At 46.1% G+C, this 7,500-nt stretch overlaps 33 non-coding genes and 4 pseudogenes across 33 annotated transcripts in view; all 37 read left to right on the top strand.

Annotated features, from left to right (window-relative positions):
- Positions 1-44: 44 nt before the first annotated feature.
- Positions 45-163, top strand: LOC148990411 (5S ribosomal RNA). The gene has a single exon (XR_016161736.1). It is a non-coding gene; the product is annotated as a 5S ribosomal RNA (ribosomal RNA).
- Positions 164-226: 63 nt separating this feature from the next.
- On the top strand, positions 227-345 carry LOC148990410 (5S ribosomal RNA). Its single transcript, XR_016156866.1, has one exon. It is a non-coding gene; the product is annotated as a 5S ribosomal RNA (ribosomal RNA).
- A 173-nt stretch (positions 346-518) lies between these two features.
- Positions 519-637, top strand: LOC148990409 (5S ribosomal RNA). Its single transcript, XR_016156865.1, has one exon. It is a non-coding gene; the product is annotated as a 5S ribosomal RNA (ribosomal RNA).
- Positions 638-700: 63 nt separating this feature from the next.
- LOC148990408 (5S ribosomal RNA) lies at positions 701-819 on the top strand (annotated as a pseudogene).
- Positions 820-882: 63 nt separating this feature from the next.
- Positions 883-1,001, top strand: LOC148990407 (5S ribosomal RNA). Its single transcript, XR_016156864.1, has one exon. It is a non-coding gene; the product is annotated as a 5S ribosomal RNA (ribosomal RNA).
- Positions 1,002-1,064: 63 nt separating this feature from the next.
- Positions 1,065-1,183, top strand: LOC148990406 (5S ribosomal RNA). The gene has a single exon (XR_016161735.1). It is a non-coding gene; the product is annotated as a 5S ribosomal RNA (ribosomal RNA).
- Positions 1,184-1,246: 63 nt separating this feature from the next.
- LOC148990405 (5S ribosomal RNA) lies at positions 1,247-1,365 on the top strand. Its single transcript, XR_016156863.1, has one exon. It is a non-coding gene; the product is annotated as a 5S ribosomal RNA (ribosomal RNA).
- A 173-nt stretch (positions 1,366-1,538) lies between these two features.
- LOC148990404 (5S ribosomal RNA) lies at positions 1,539-1,657 on the top strand. Its single transcript, XR_016156861.1, has one exon. It is a non-coding gene; the product is annotated as a 5S ribosomal RNA (ribosomal RNA).
- A 63-nt stretch (positions 1,658-1,720) lies between these two features.
- Positions 1,721-1,839, top strand: LOC148990403 (5S ribosomal RNA; annotated as a pseudogene).
- A 63-nt stretch (positions 1,840-1,902) lies between these two features.
- Positions 1,903-2,021, top strand: LOC148990402 (5S ribosomal RNA). The gene has a single exon (XR_016156860.1). It is a non-coding gene; the product is annotated as a 5S ribosomal RNA (ribosomal RNA).
- Positions 2,022-2,084: 63 nt separating this feature from the next.
- LOC148990401 (5S ribosomal RNA) lies at positions 2,085-2,203 on the top strand. Its single transcript, XR_016156859.1, has one exon. It is a non-coding gene; the product is annotated as a 5S ribosomal RNA (ribosomal RNA).
- Positions 2,204-2,266: 63 nt separating this feature from the next.
- Positions 2,267-2,385, top strand: LOC148990400 (5S ribosomal RNA). The gene has a single exon (XR_016168093.1). It is a non-coding gene; the product is annotated as a 5S ribosomal RNA (ribosomal RNA).
- Positions 2,386-2,558: 173 nt separating this feature from the next.
- On the top strand, positions 2,559-2,677 carry LOC148990399 (5S ribosomal RNA). Its single transcript, XR_016163802.1, has one exon. It is a non-coding gene; the product is annotated as a 5S ribosomal RNA (ribosomal RNA).
- Positions 2,678-2,740: 63 nt separating this feature from the next.
- Positions 2,741-2,859, top strand: LOC148990398 (5S ribosomal RNA). The gene has a single exon (XR_016156858.1). It is a non-coding gene; the product is annotated as a 5S ribosomal RNA (ribosomal RNA).
- A 63-nt stretch (positions 2,860-2,922) lies between these two features.
- LOC148990397 (5S ribosomal RNA) lies at positions 2,923-3,041 on the top strand. Its single transcript, XR_016156857.1, has one exon. It is a non-coding gene; the product is annotated as a 5S ribosomal RNA (ribosomal RNA).
- Positions 3,042-3,104: 63 nt separating this feature from the next.
- LOC148990396 (5S ribosomal RNA) lies at positions 3,105-3,223 on the top strand. Its single transcript, XR_016161734.1, has one exon. It is a non-coding gene; the product is annotated as a 5S ribosomal RNA (ribosomal RNA).
- A 63-nt stretch (positions 3,224-3,286) lies between these two features.
- On the top strand, positions 3,287-3,405 carry LOC148990395 (5S ribosomal RNA). The gene has a single exon (XR_016156856.1). It is a non-coding gene; the product is annotated as a 5S ribosomal RNA (ribosomal RNA).
- Positions 3,406-3,577: 172 nt separating this feature from the next.
- LOC148990394 (5S ribosomal RNA) lies at positions 3,578-3,696 on the top strand. The gene has a single exon (XR_016156855.1). It is a non-coding gene; the product is annotated as a 5S ribosomal RNA (ribosomal RNA).
- A 63-nt stretch (positions 3,697-3,759) lies between these two features.
- LOC148990393 (5S ribosomal RNA) lies at positions 3,760-3,878 on the top strand (annotated as a pseudogene).
- Positions 3,879-3,941: 63 nt separating this feature from the next.
- On the top strand, positions 3,942-4,060 carry LOC148990392 (5S ribosomal RNA). The gene has a single exon (XR_016156854.1). It is a non-coding gene; the product is annotated as a 5S ribosomal RNA (ribosomal RNA).
- A 63-nt stretch (positions 4,061-4,123) lies between these two features.
- On the top strand, positions 4,124-4,242 carry LOC148990391 (5S ribosomal RNA). The gene has a single exon (XR_016161733.1). It is a non-coding gene; the product is annotated as a 5S ribosomal RNA (ribosomal RNA).
- Positions 4,243-4,305: 63 nt separating this feature from the next.
- LOC148990390 (5S ribosomal RNA) lies at positions 4,306-4,424 on the top strand. The gene has a single exon (XR_016156853.1). It is a non-coding gene; the product is annotated as a 5S ribosomal RNA (ribosomal RNA).
- A 173-nt stretch (positions 4,425-4,597) lies between these two features.
- On the top strand, positions 4,598-4,716 carry LOC148990389 (5S ribosomal RNA). The gene has a single exon (XR_016156852.1). It is a non-coding gene; the product is annotated as a 5S ribosomal RNA (ribosomal RNA).
- A 63-nt stretch (positions 4,717-4,779) lies between these two features.
- Positions 4,780-4,898, top strand: LOC148990388 (5S ribosomal RNA; annotated as a pseudogene).
- Positions 4,899-4,961: 63 nt separating this feature from the next.
- LOC148990387 (5S ribosomal RNA) lies at positions 4,962-5,080 on the top strand. The gene has a single exon (XR_016156850.1). It is a non-coding gene; the product is annotated as a 5S ribosomal RNA (ribosomal RNA).
- Positions 5,081-5,143: 63 nt separating this feature from the next.
- Positions 5,144-5,262, top strand: LOC148990386 (5S ribosomal RNA). Its single transcript, XR_016156849.1, has one exon. It is a non-coding gene; the product is annotated as a 5S ribosomal RNA (ribosomal RNA).
- A 63-nt stretch (positions 5,263-5,325) lies between these two features.
- LOC148990385 (5S ribosomal RNA) lies at positions 5,326-5,444 on the top strand. The gene has a single exon (XR_016156848.1). It is a non-coding gene; the product is annotated as a 5S ribosomal RNA (ribosomal RNA).
- Positions 5,445-5,616: 172 nt separating this feature from the next.
- On the top strand, positions 5,617-5,735 carry LOC148990384 (5S ribosomal RNA). The gene has a single exon (XR_016160790.1). It is a non-coding gene; the product is annotated as a 5S ribosomal RNA (ribosomal RNA).
- A 63-nt stretch (positions 5,736-5,798) lies between these two features.
- LOC148990383 (5S ribosomal RNA) lies at positions 5,799-5,917 on the top strand. The gene has a single exon (XR_016156847.1). It is a non-coding gene; the product is annotated as a 5S ribosomal RNA (ribosomal RNA).
- A 63-nt stretch (positions 5,918-5,980) lies between these two features.
- On the top strand, positions 5,981-6,099 carry LOC148990382 (5S ribosomal RNA). Its single transcript, XR_016160789.1, has one exon. It is a non-coding gene; the product is annotated as a 5S ribosomal RNA (ribosomal RNA).
- Positions 6,100-6,162: 63 nt separating this feature from the next.
- On the top strand, positions 6,163-6,281 carry LOC148990381 (5S ribosomal RNA). Its single transcript, XR_016156846.1, has one exon. It is a non-coding gene; the product is annotated as a 5S ribosomal RNA (ribosomal RNA).
- A 63-nt stretch (positions 6,282-6,344) lies between these two features.
- Positions 6,345-6,463, top strand: LOC148990380 (5S ribosomal RNA). The gene has a single exon (XR_016168082.1). It is a non-coding gene; the product is annotated as a 5S ribosomal RNA (ribosomal RNA).
- Positions 6,464-6,636: 173 nt separating this feature from the next.
- On the top strand, positions 6,637-6,755 carry LOC148990379 (5S ribosomal RNA). The gene has a single exon (XR_016156845.1). It is a non-coding gene; the product is annotated as a 5S ribosomal RNA (ribosomal RNA).
- A 63-nt stretch (positions 6,756-6,818) lies between these two features.
- Positions 6,819-6,937, top strand: LOC148990378 (5S ribosomal RNA). The gene has a single exon (XR_016160788.1). It is a non-coding gene; the product is annotated as a 5S ribosomal RNA (ribosomal RNA).
- A 63-nt stretch (positions 6,938-7,000) lies between these two features.
- LOC148990377 (5S ribosomal RNA) lies at positions 7,001-7,119 on the top strand. The gene has a single exon (XR_016156844.1). It is a non-coding gene; the product is annotated as a 5S ribosomal RNA (ribosomal RNA).
- Positions 7,120-7,182: 63 nt separating this feature from the next.
- On the top strand, positions 7,183-7,301 carry LOC148990376 (5S ribosomal RNA). The gene has a single exon (XR_016168071.1). It is a non-coding gene; the product is annotated as a 5S ribosomal RNA (ribosomal RNA).
- A 173-nt stretch (positions 7,302-7,474) lies between these two features.
- LOC148990375 (5S ribosomal RNA) overlaps positions 7,475-7,500 on the top strand; it is a 119-nt gene continuing 93 nt past the window's right edge. Inside the window, exon 1 of the ribosomal RNA XR_016160787.1 lies at positions 7,475-7,500. This exon is cut by the window's right edge and continues 93 nt beyond it. This is a non-coding gene — a ribosomal RNA (5S ribosomal RNA).

The following is a 7,500-nucleotide window of genomic DNA, read 5'->3' as shown; positions in this document are numbered from 1 at the left end:
AATGTTCTAACCATTCAAATAGCCCAATTTTGGCAGCAGATTTCGCTTACGGCCATACCACCTTGAGAACGCCCGAACTCGTCTGATCTCGGAAGCTAAGCAGGGTCGGGCCTGGTTAGTACTTGGATGGAAGACCGCCTGGGAATACCAGGTGCTGTAAGCTTTACATAGTTTACTACCCTAATGTTCTAACCATTCAAATAGCCCAATTTTGGCAGCAGATTTCGCTTACGGCCATACCACCTTGAGAACGCCCGAACTCGTCTGATCTCGGAAGCTAAGCAGGGTCGGGCCTGGTTAGTACTTGGATGGGAGACCGCCTGGGAATACCAGGTGCTGTAAGCTTTATTGTTTAAAAAAAAAAAAAAAAAAAAAAGAGTCAATGAAATGGTTCAAAAATCCTAAATTGTCTTTTTTCCCCTCGAAATGCCTGAAATATTCTCTGAGTTTCTTCAGAAAGCCTGAAAGAGTCTCTTTTTTTTTCTTCTTCAAATAGCCCAATTTTGGCAGCGGATTTCGCTTACGGCCATACCACCTTGAGAACGCCCGAACTCGTCTGATCTCGGAAGCTAAGCAGGGTCGGGCCTGGTTAGTACTTGGATGGGAGACCGCCTGGGAATACCAGGTGCTGTAAGCTTTATATAGTTTACTAACCTAATGTTCTAACCATTCAAATAGCCCAATTTTGGCAGCAGATTTCGCTTACGGCCATACCACCTTGAGAACGCCCGAACTCGTCTGATCTCGGAAGCTAAGCAGGGTCGGGCCTGGTTAGTACTTGGATAAGAGACCGCCTGGGAATACCAGGTGTTGTAAGCTTTATATAGTTTACTACCCTAATGTTCTAACCATTCAAATAGCCCAATTTTGGCAGCAGATTTCGCTTACGGCCATACCACCTTGAGAACGCCCGAACTCGTCTGATCTCGGAAGCTAAGCAGGGTCGGGCCTGGTTAGTACTTGGATGGGAGACCGCCTGGGAATACCAGGTGCTGTAAGCTTTATATAGTTTACTACCCTAATGTTCTAACCATTCAAATAGCCCAATTTTGGCAGCAGATTTCGCTTACGGCCATACCACCTTGAGAACGCCCGAACTCGTCTGATCTCGGAAGCTAAGCAGGGTCGGGCCTGGTTAGTACTTGGATGGAAGACCGCCTGGGAATACCAGGTGCTGTAAGCTTTATATAGTTTACTACCCTAATGTTCTAACCATTCAAATAGCCCAATTTTGGCAGCAGATTTCGCTTACGGCCATACCACCTTGAGAACGCCCGAACTCGTCTGATCTCGGAAGCTAAGCAGGGTCGGGCCTGGTTAGTACTTGGATGGGAGACCGCCTGGGAATACCAGGTGCTGTAAGCTTTATTGTTTAAAAAAAAAAAAAAAAAAAAAAGAGTCAATGAAATGGTTCAAAAATCCTAAATTGTCTTTTTTCCCCTCGAAATGCCTGAAATATTCTCTGAGTTTCTTCAGAAAGCCTGAAAGAGTCTCTTTTTTTTTCTTCTTCAAATAGCCCAATTTTGGCAGCGGATTTCGCTTACGGCCATACCACCTTGAGAACGCCCGAACTCGTCTGATCTCGGAAGCTAAGCAGGGTCGGGCCTGGTTAGTACTTGGATGGGAGACCGCCTGGGAATACCAGGTGCTGTAAGCTTTATATAGTTTACTAACCTAATGTTCTAACCATTCAAATAGCCCAATTTTGGCAGCAGATTTCGCTTACGGCCATACCACCTTGAGAACGCCCGAACTCGTCTGATCTCGGAAGCTAAGCAGGGTCGGGCCTGGTTAGTACTTGGATAAGAGACCGCCTGGGAATACCAGGTGTTGTAAGCTTTATATAGTTTACTACCCTAATGTTCTAACCATTCAAATAGCCCAATTTTGGCAGCAGATTTCGCTTACGGCCATACCACCTTGAGAACGCCCGAACTCGTCTGATCTCGGAAGCTAAGCAGGGTCGGGCCTGGTTAGTACTTGGATGGGAGACCGCCTGGGAATACCAGGTGCTGTAAGCTTTATATAGTTTACTACCCTAATGTTCTAACCATTCAAATAGCCCAATTTTGGCAGCAGATTTCGCTTACGGCCATACCACCTTGAGAACGCCCGAACTCGTCTGATCTCGGAAGCTAAGCAGGGTCGGGCCTGGTTAGTACTTGGATGGGAGACCGCCTGGGAATACCAGGTGCTGTAAGCTTTATATAGTTTACTACCCTAATGTTCTAACCATTCAAATAGCCCAATTTTGGCAGCAGATTTCGCTTACGGCCATACCACCTTGAGAACGCCCGAACTCGTCTGATCTCGGAAGCTAAGCAGGGTCGGGCCAGGTTAGTACTTGGATGGGAGACCGCCTGGGAATACCAGGTGCTGTAAGCTTTATTGTATAAAAAAAAAAAAAAAAAAAAAAGAGTCAATGAAATGGTTCAAAAATCCTAAATTGTCTTTTTTCCCCTCGAAATGCCTGAAATATTCTCTGAGTTTCTTCAGAAAGCCTGAAAGAGTCTCTTTTTTTTTCTTCTTCAAATAGCCCAATTTTGGCAGCGGATTTCGCTTACGGCCATACCACCTTGAGAACGCCCGAACTCGTCTGATCTCGGAAGCTAAGCAGGGTCGGGCCTGGTTAGTACTTGAATGGGAGACGGCCTGGGAATACCAGGTGCTGTAAGCTTTATATAGTTTACTACCCTAATGTTCTAACCATTCAAATAGCCCAATTTTGGCAGCAGATTTCGCTTACGGCCATACCACCTTGAGAACGCCCGAACTCGTCTGATCTCGGAAGCTAAGCAGGGTCGGGCCTGGTTAGTACTTGGATGGGAGACCGCCTGGGAATACCAGGTGCTGTAAGCTTTATATAGTTTACTACCCTAATGTTCTAACCATTCAAATAGCCCAATTTTGGCAGCAGATTTCGCTTACGGCCATACCACCTTGAGAACGCCCGAACTCGTCTGATCTCGGAAGCTAAGCAGGGTCGGGCCTGGTTAGTACTTGGATGGGAGACCGCCTGGGAATACCAGGTGCTGTAAGCTTTATATAGTTTACTACCCTAATGTTCTAACCATTCAAATAGCCCAATTTTGGCAGCAGATTTCGCTTACGGCCATACCACCTTGAGAACGCCCGAACTCGTCTGATCTCGGAAGCTAAGCAGGGTCGGGCCTGGTTAGTACTTGGATGGAAGACCGCCTGGGAATACCAGGTGCTGTAAGCTTTATATAGTTTACTACCCTAATGTTCTAACCATTCAAATAGCCCAATTTTGGCAGCAGATTTCGCTTACGGCCATACCACCTTGAGAACGCCCGAACTCGTCTGATCTCGGAAGCTAAGCAGGGTCGGGCCTGGTTAGTACTTGGATGGGAGACCGCCTGGGAATACCAGGTGCTGTAAGCTTTATTGTTTAAAAAAAAAAAAAAAAAAAAAGAGTCAATGAAATGGTTCAAAAATCCTAAATTGTCTTTTTTCCCCTCGAAATGCCTGAAATATTCTCTGAGTTTCTTCAGAAAGCCTGAAAGAGTCTCTTTTTTTTTCTTCTTCAAATAGCCCAATTTTGGCAGCGGATTTCGCTTACGGCCATACCACCTTGAGAACGCCCGAACTCGTCTGATCTCGGAAGCTAAGCAGGGTCGGGCCTGGTTAGTACTTGGATGGGAGACCGCCTGGGAATACCAGGTGCTGTAAGCTTTATATAGTTTACTAACCTAATGTTCTAACCATTCAAATAGCCCAATTTTGGCAGCAGATTTCGCTTACGGCCATACCACCTTGAGAACGCCCGAACTCGTCTGATCTCGGAAGCTAAGCAGGGTCGGGCCTGGTTAGTACTTGGATAAGAGACCGCCTGGGAATACCAGGTGTTGTAAGCTTTATATAGTTTACTACCCTAATGTTCTAACCATTCAAATAGCCCAATTTTGGCAGCAGATTTCGCTTACGGCCATACCACCTTGAGAACGCCCGAACTCGTCTGATCTCGGAAGCTAAGCAGGGTCGGGCCTGGTTAGTACTTGGATGGGAGACCGCCTGGGAATACCAGGTGCTGTAAGCTTTATATAGTTTACTACCCTAATGTTCTAACCATTCAAATAGCCCAATTTTGGCAGCAGATTTCGCTTACGGCCATACCACCTTGAGAACGCCCGAACTCGTCTGATCTCGGAAGCTAAGCAGGGTCGGGCCTGGTTAGTACTTGGATGGAAGACCGCCTGGGAATACCAGGTGCTGTAAGCTTTATATAGTTTACTACCCTAATGTTCTAACCATTCAAATAGCCCAATTTTGGCAGCAGATTTCGCTTACGGCCATACCACCTTGAGAACGCCCGAACTCGTCTGATCTCGGAAGCTAAGCAGGGTCGGGCCTGGTTAGTACTTGGATGGGAGACCGCCTGGGAATACCAGGTGCTGTAAGCTTTATTGTTTAAAAAAAAAAAAAAAAAAAAAAGAGTCAATGAAATGGTTCAAAAATCCTAAATTGTCTTTTTTCCCCTCGAAATGCCTGAAATATTCTCTGAGTTTCTTCAGAAAGCCTGAAAGAGTCTCTTTTTTTTTCTTCTTCAAATAGCCCAATTTTGGCAGCGGATTTCGCTTACGGCCATACCACCTTGAGAACGCCCGAACTCGTCTGATCTCGGAAGCTAAGCAGGGTCGGGCCTGGTTAGTACTTGGATGGGAGACCGCCTGGGAATACCAGGTGCTGTAAGCTTTATATAGTTTACTAACCTAATGTTCTAACCATTCAAATAGCCCAATTTTGGCAGCAGATTTCGCTTACGGCCATACCACCTTGAGAACGCCCGAACTCGTCTGATCTCGGAAGCTAAGCAGGGTCGGGCCTGGTTAGTACTTGGATAAGAGACCGCCTGGGAATACCAGGTGTTGTAAGCTTTATATAGTTTACTACCCTAATGTTCTAACCATTCAAATAGCCCAATTTTGGCAGCAGATTTCGCTTACGGCCATACCACCTTGAGAACGCCCGAACTCGTCTGATCTCGGAAGCTAAGCAGGGTCGGGCCTGGTTAGTACTTGGATGGGAGACCGCCTGGGAATACCAGGTGCTGTAAGCTTTATATAGTTTACTACCCTAATGTTCTAACCATTCAAATAGCCCAATTTTGGCAGCAGATTTCGCTTACGGCCATACCACCTTGAGAACGCCCGAACTCGTCTGATCTCGGAAGCTAAGCAGGGTCGGGCCTGGTTAGTACTTGGATGGGAGACCGCCTGGGAATACCAGGTGCTGTAAGCTTTATATAGTTTACTACCCTAATGTTCTAACCATTCAAATAGCCCAATTTTGGCAGCAGATTTCGCTTACGGCCATACCACCTTGAGAACGCCCGAACTCGTCTGATCTCGGAAGCTAAGCAGGGTCGGGCCTGGTTAGTACTTGGATGGGAGACCGCCTGGGAATACCAGGTGCTGTAAGCTTTATTGTTTAAAAAAAAAAAAAAAAAAAAAGAGTCAATGAAATGGTTCAAAAATCCTAAATTGTCTTTTTTCCCCTCGAAATGCCTGAAATATTCTCTGAGTTTCTTCAGAAAGCCTGAAAGAGTCTCTTTTTTTTTCTTCTTCAAATAGCCCAATTTTGGCAGCGGATTTCGCTTACGGCCATACCACCTTGAGAACGCCCGAACTCGTCTGATCTCGGAAGCTAAGCAGGGTCGGGCCTGGTTAGTACTTGAATGGGAGACCGCCTGGGAATACCAGGTGCTGTAAGCTTTATATAGTTTACTACCCTAATGTTCTAACCATTCAAATAGCCCAATTTTGGCAGCAGATTTCGCTTACGGCCATACCACCTTGAGAACGCCCGAACTCGTCTGATCTCGGAAGCTAAGCAGGGTCGGGCCTGGTTAGTACTTGGATGGGAGACCGCCTGGGAATACCAGGTGCTGTAAGCTTTATATAGTTTACTACCCTAATGTTCTAACCATTCAAATAGCCCAATTTTGGCAGCAGATTTCGCTTACGGCCATACCACCTTGAGAACGCCCGAACTCGTCTGATCTCGGAAGCTAAGCAGGGTCGGGCCTGGTTAGTACTTGAATGGGAGACCGCCTGGGAATACCAGGTGCTGTAAGCTTTATATAGTTTACTACCCTAATGTTCTAACCATTCAAATAGCCCAATTTTGGCAACAGATTTCGCTTACGGCCATACCACCTTGAGAACGCCCGAACTCGTCTGATCTCGGAAGCTAAGCAGGGTCGGGCCTGGTTAGTACTTGGATGGGAGACCGCCTGGGAATACCAGGTGCTGTAAGCTTTATATAGTTTACTACCCTAATGTTCTAACCATTCAAATAGCCCAATTTTGGCAGCAGATTTCGCTTACGGCCATACCACCTTGAGAACGCCCGAACTCGTCTGATCTCGGAAGCTAAGCAGGGTCGGGCCAGGTTAGTACTTGGATGGGAGACCGCCTGGGAATACCAGGTGCTGTAAGCTTTATTGTATAAAAAAAAAAAAAAAAAAAAAAGAGTCAATGAAATGGTTCAAAAATCCTAAATTGTCTTTTTTCCCCTCGAAATGCCTGAAATATTCTCTGAGTTTCTTCAGAAAGCCTGAAAGAGTCTCTTTTTTTTTCTTCTTCAAATAGCCCAATTTTGGCAGCGGATTTCGCTTACGGCCATACCACCTTGAGAACGCCCGAACTCGTCTGATCTCGGAAGCTAAGCAGGGTCGGGCCTGGTTAGTACTTGGATGGGAGACCGCCTGGGAATACCAGGTGCTGTAAGCTTTATATAGTTTACTACCCTAATGTTCTAACCATTCAAATAGCCCAATTTTGGCAGCAGATTTCGCTTACGGCCATACCACCTTGAGAACGCCCGAACTCGTCTGATCTCGGAAGCTAAGCAGGGTCGGGCCTGGTTAGTACTTGAATGGGAGACCGCCTGGGAATACCAGGTGCTGTAAGCTTTATATAGTTTACTACCCTAATGTTCTAACCATTCAAATAGCCCAATTTTGGCAACAGATTTCGCTTACGGCCATACCACCTTGAGAACGCCCGAACTCGTCTGATCTCGGAAGCTAAGCAGGGTCGGGCCTGGTTAGTACTTGGATGGGAGACCGCCTGGGAATACCAGGTGCTGTAAGCTTTATATAGTTTACTACCCTAATGTTCTAACCATTCAAATAGCCCAATTTTGGCAGCAGATTTCGCTTACGGCCATACCACCTTGAGAACGCCCGAACTCGTCTGATCTCGGAAGCTAAGCAGGGTCGGGCCAGGTTAGTACTTGGATGGGAGACCGCCTGGGAATACCAGGTGCTGTAAGCTTTATTGTATAAAAAAAAAAAAAAAAAAAAAAGAGTCAATGAAATGGTTCAAAAATCCTAAATTGTCTTTTTTCCCCTCGAAATGCCTGAAATATTCTCTGAGTTTCTTCAGAAAGCCTGAAAGAGTCTCTTTTTTTTTCTTCTTCAAATAGCCCAATTTTGGCAGCGGATTTCGCTTACGGCCATACCACCTTGAGAAC

The sequence above is a fragment of the Pimephales promelas genome, chromosome 3 (assembly GCF_988280905.1).
Source record: "Pimephales promelas chromosome 3, fPimPro1.hap1.1, whole genome shotgun sequence".
In the NCBI taxonomy this organism is placed as follows: domain Eukaryota; kingdom Metazoa; phylum Chordata; class Actinopteri; order Cypriniformes; family Leuciscidae; genus Pimephales; species Pimephales promelas.
The sequence above is the reverse complement of the archived record's forward strand: the minus strand, read 5'-3'. Positions and strand labels throughout refer to the sequence as shown.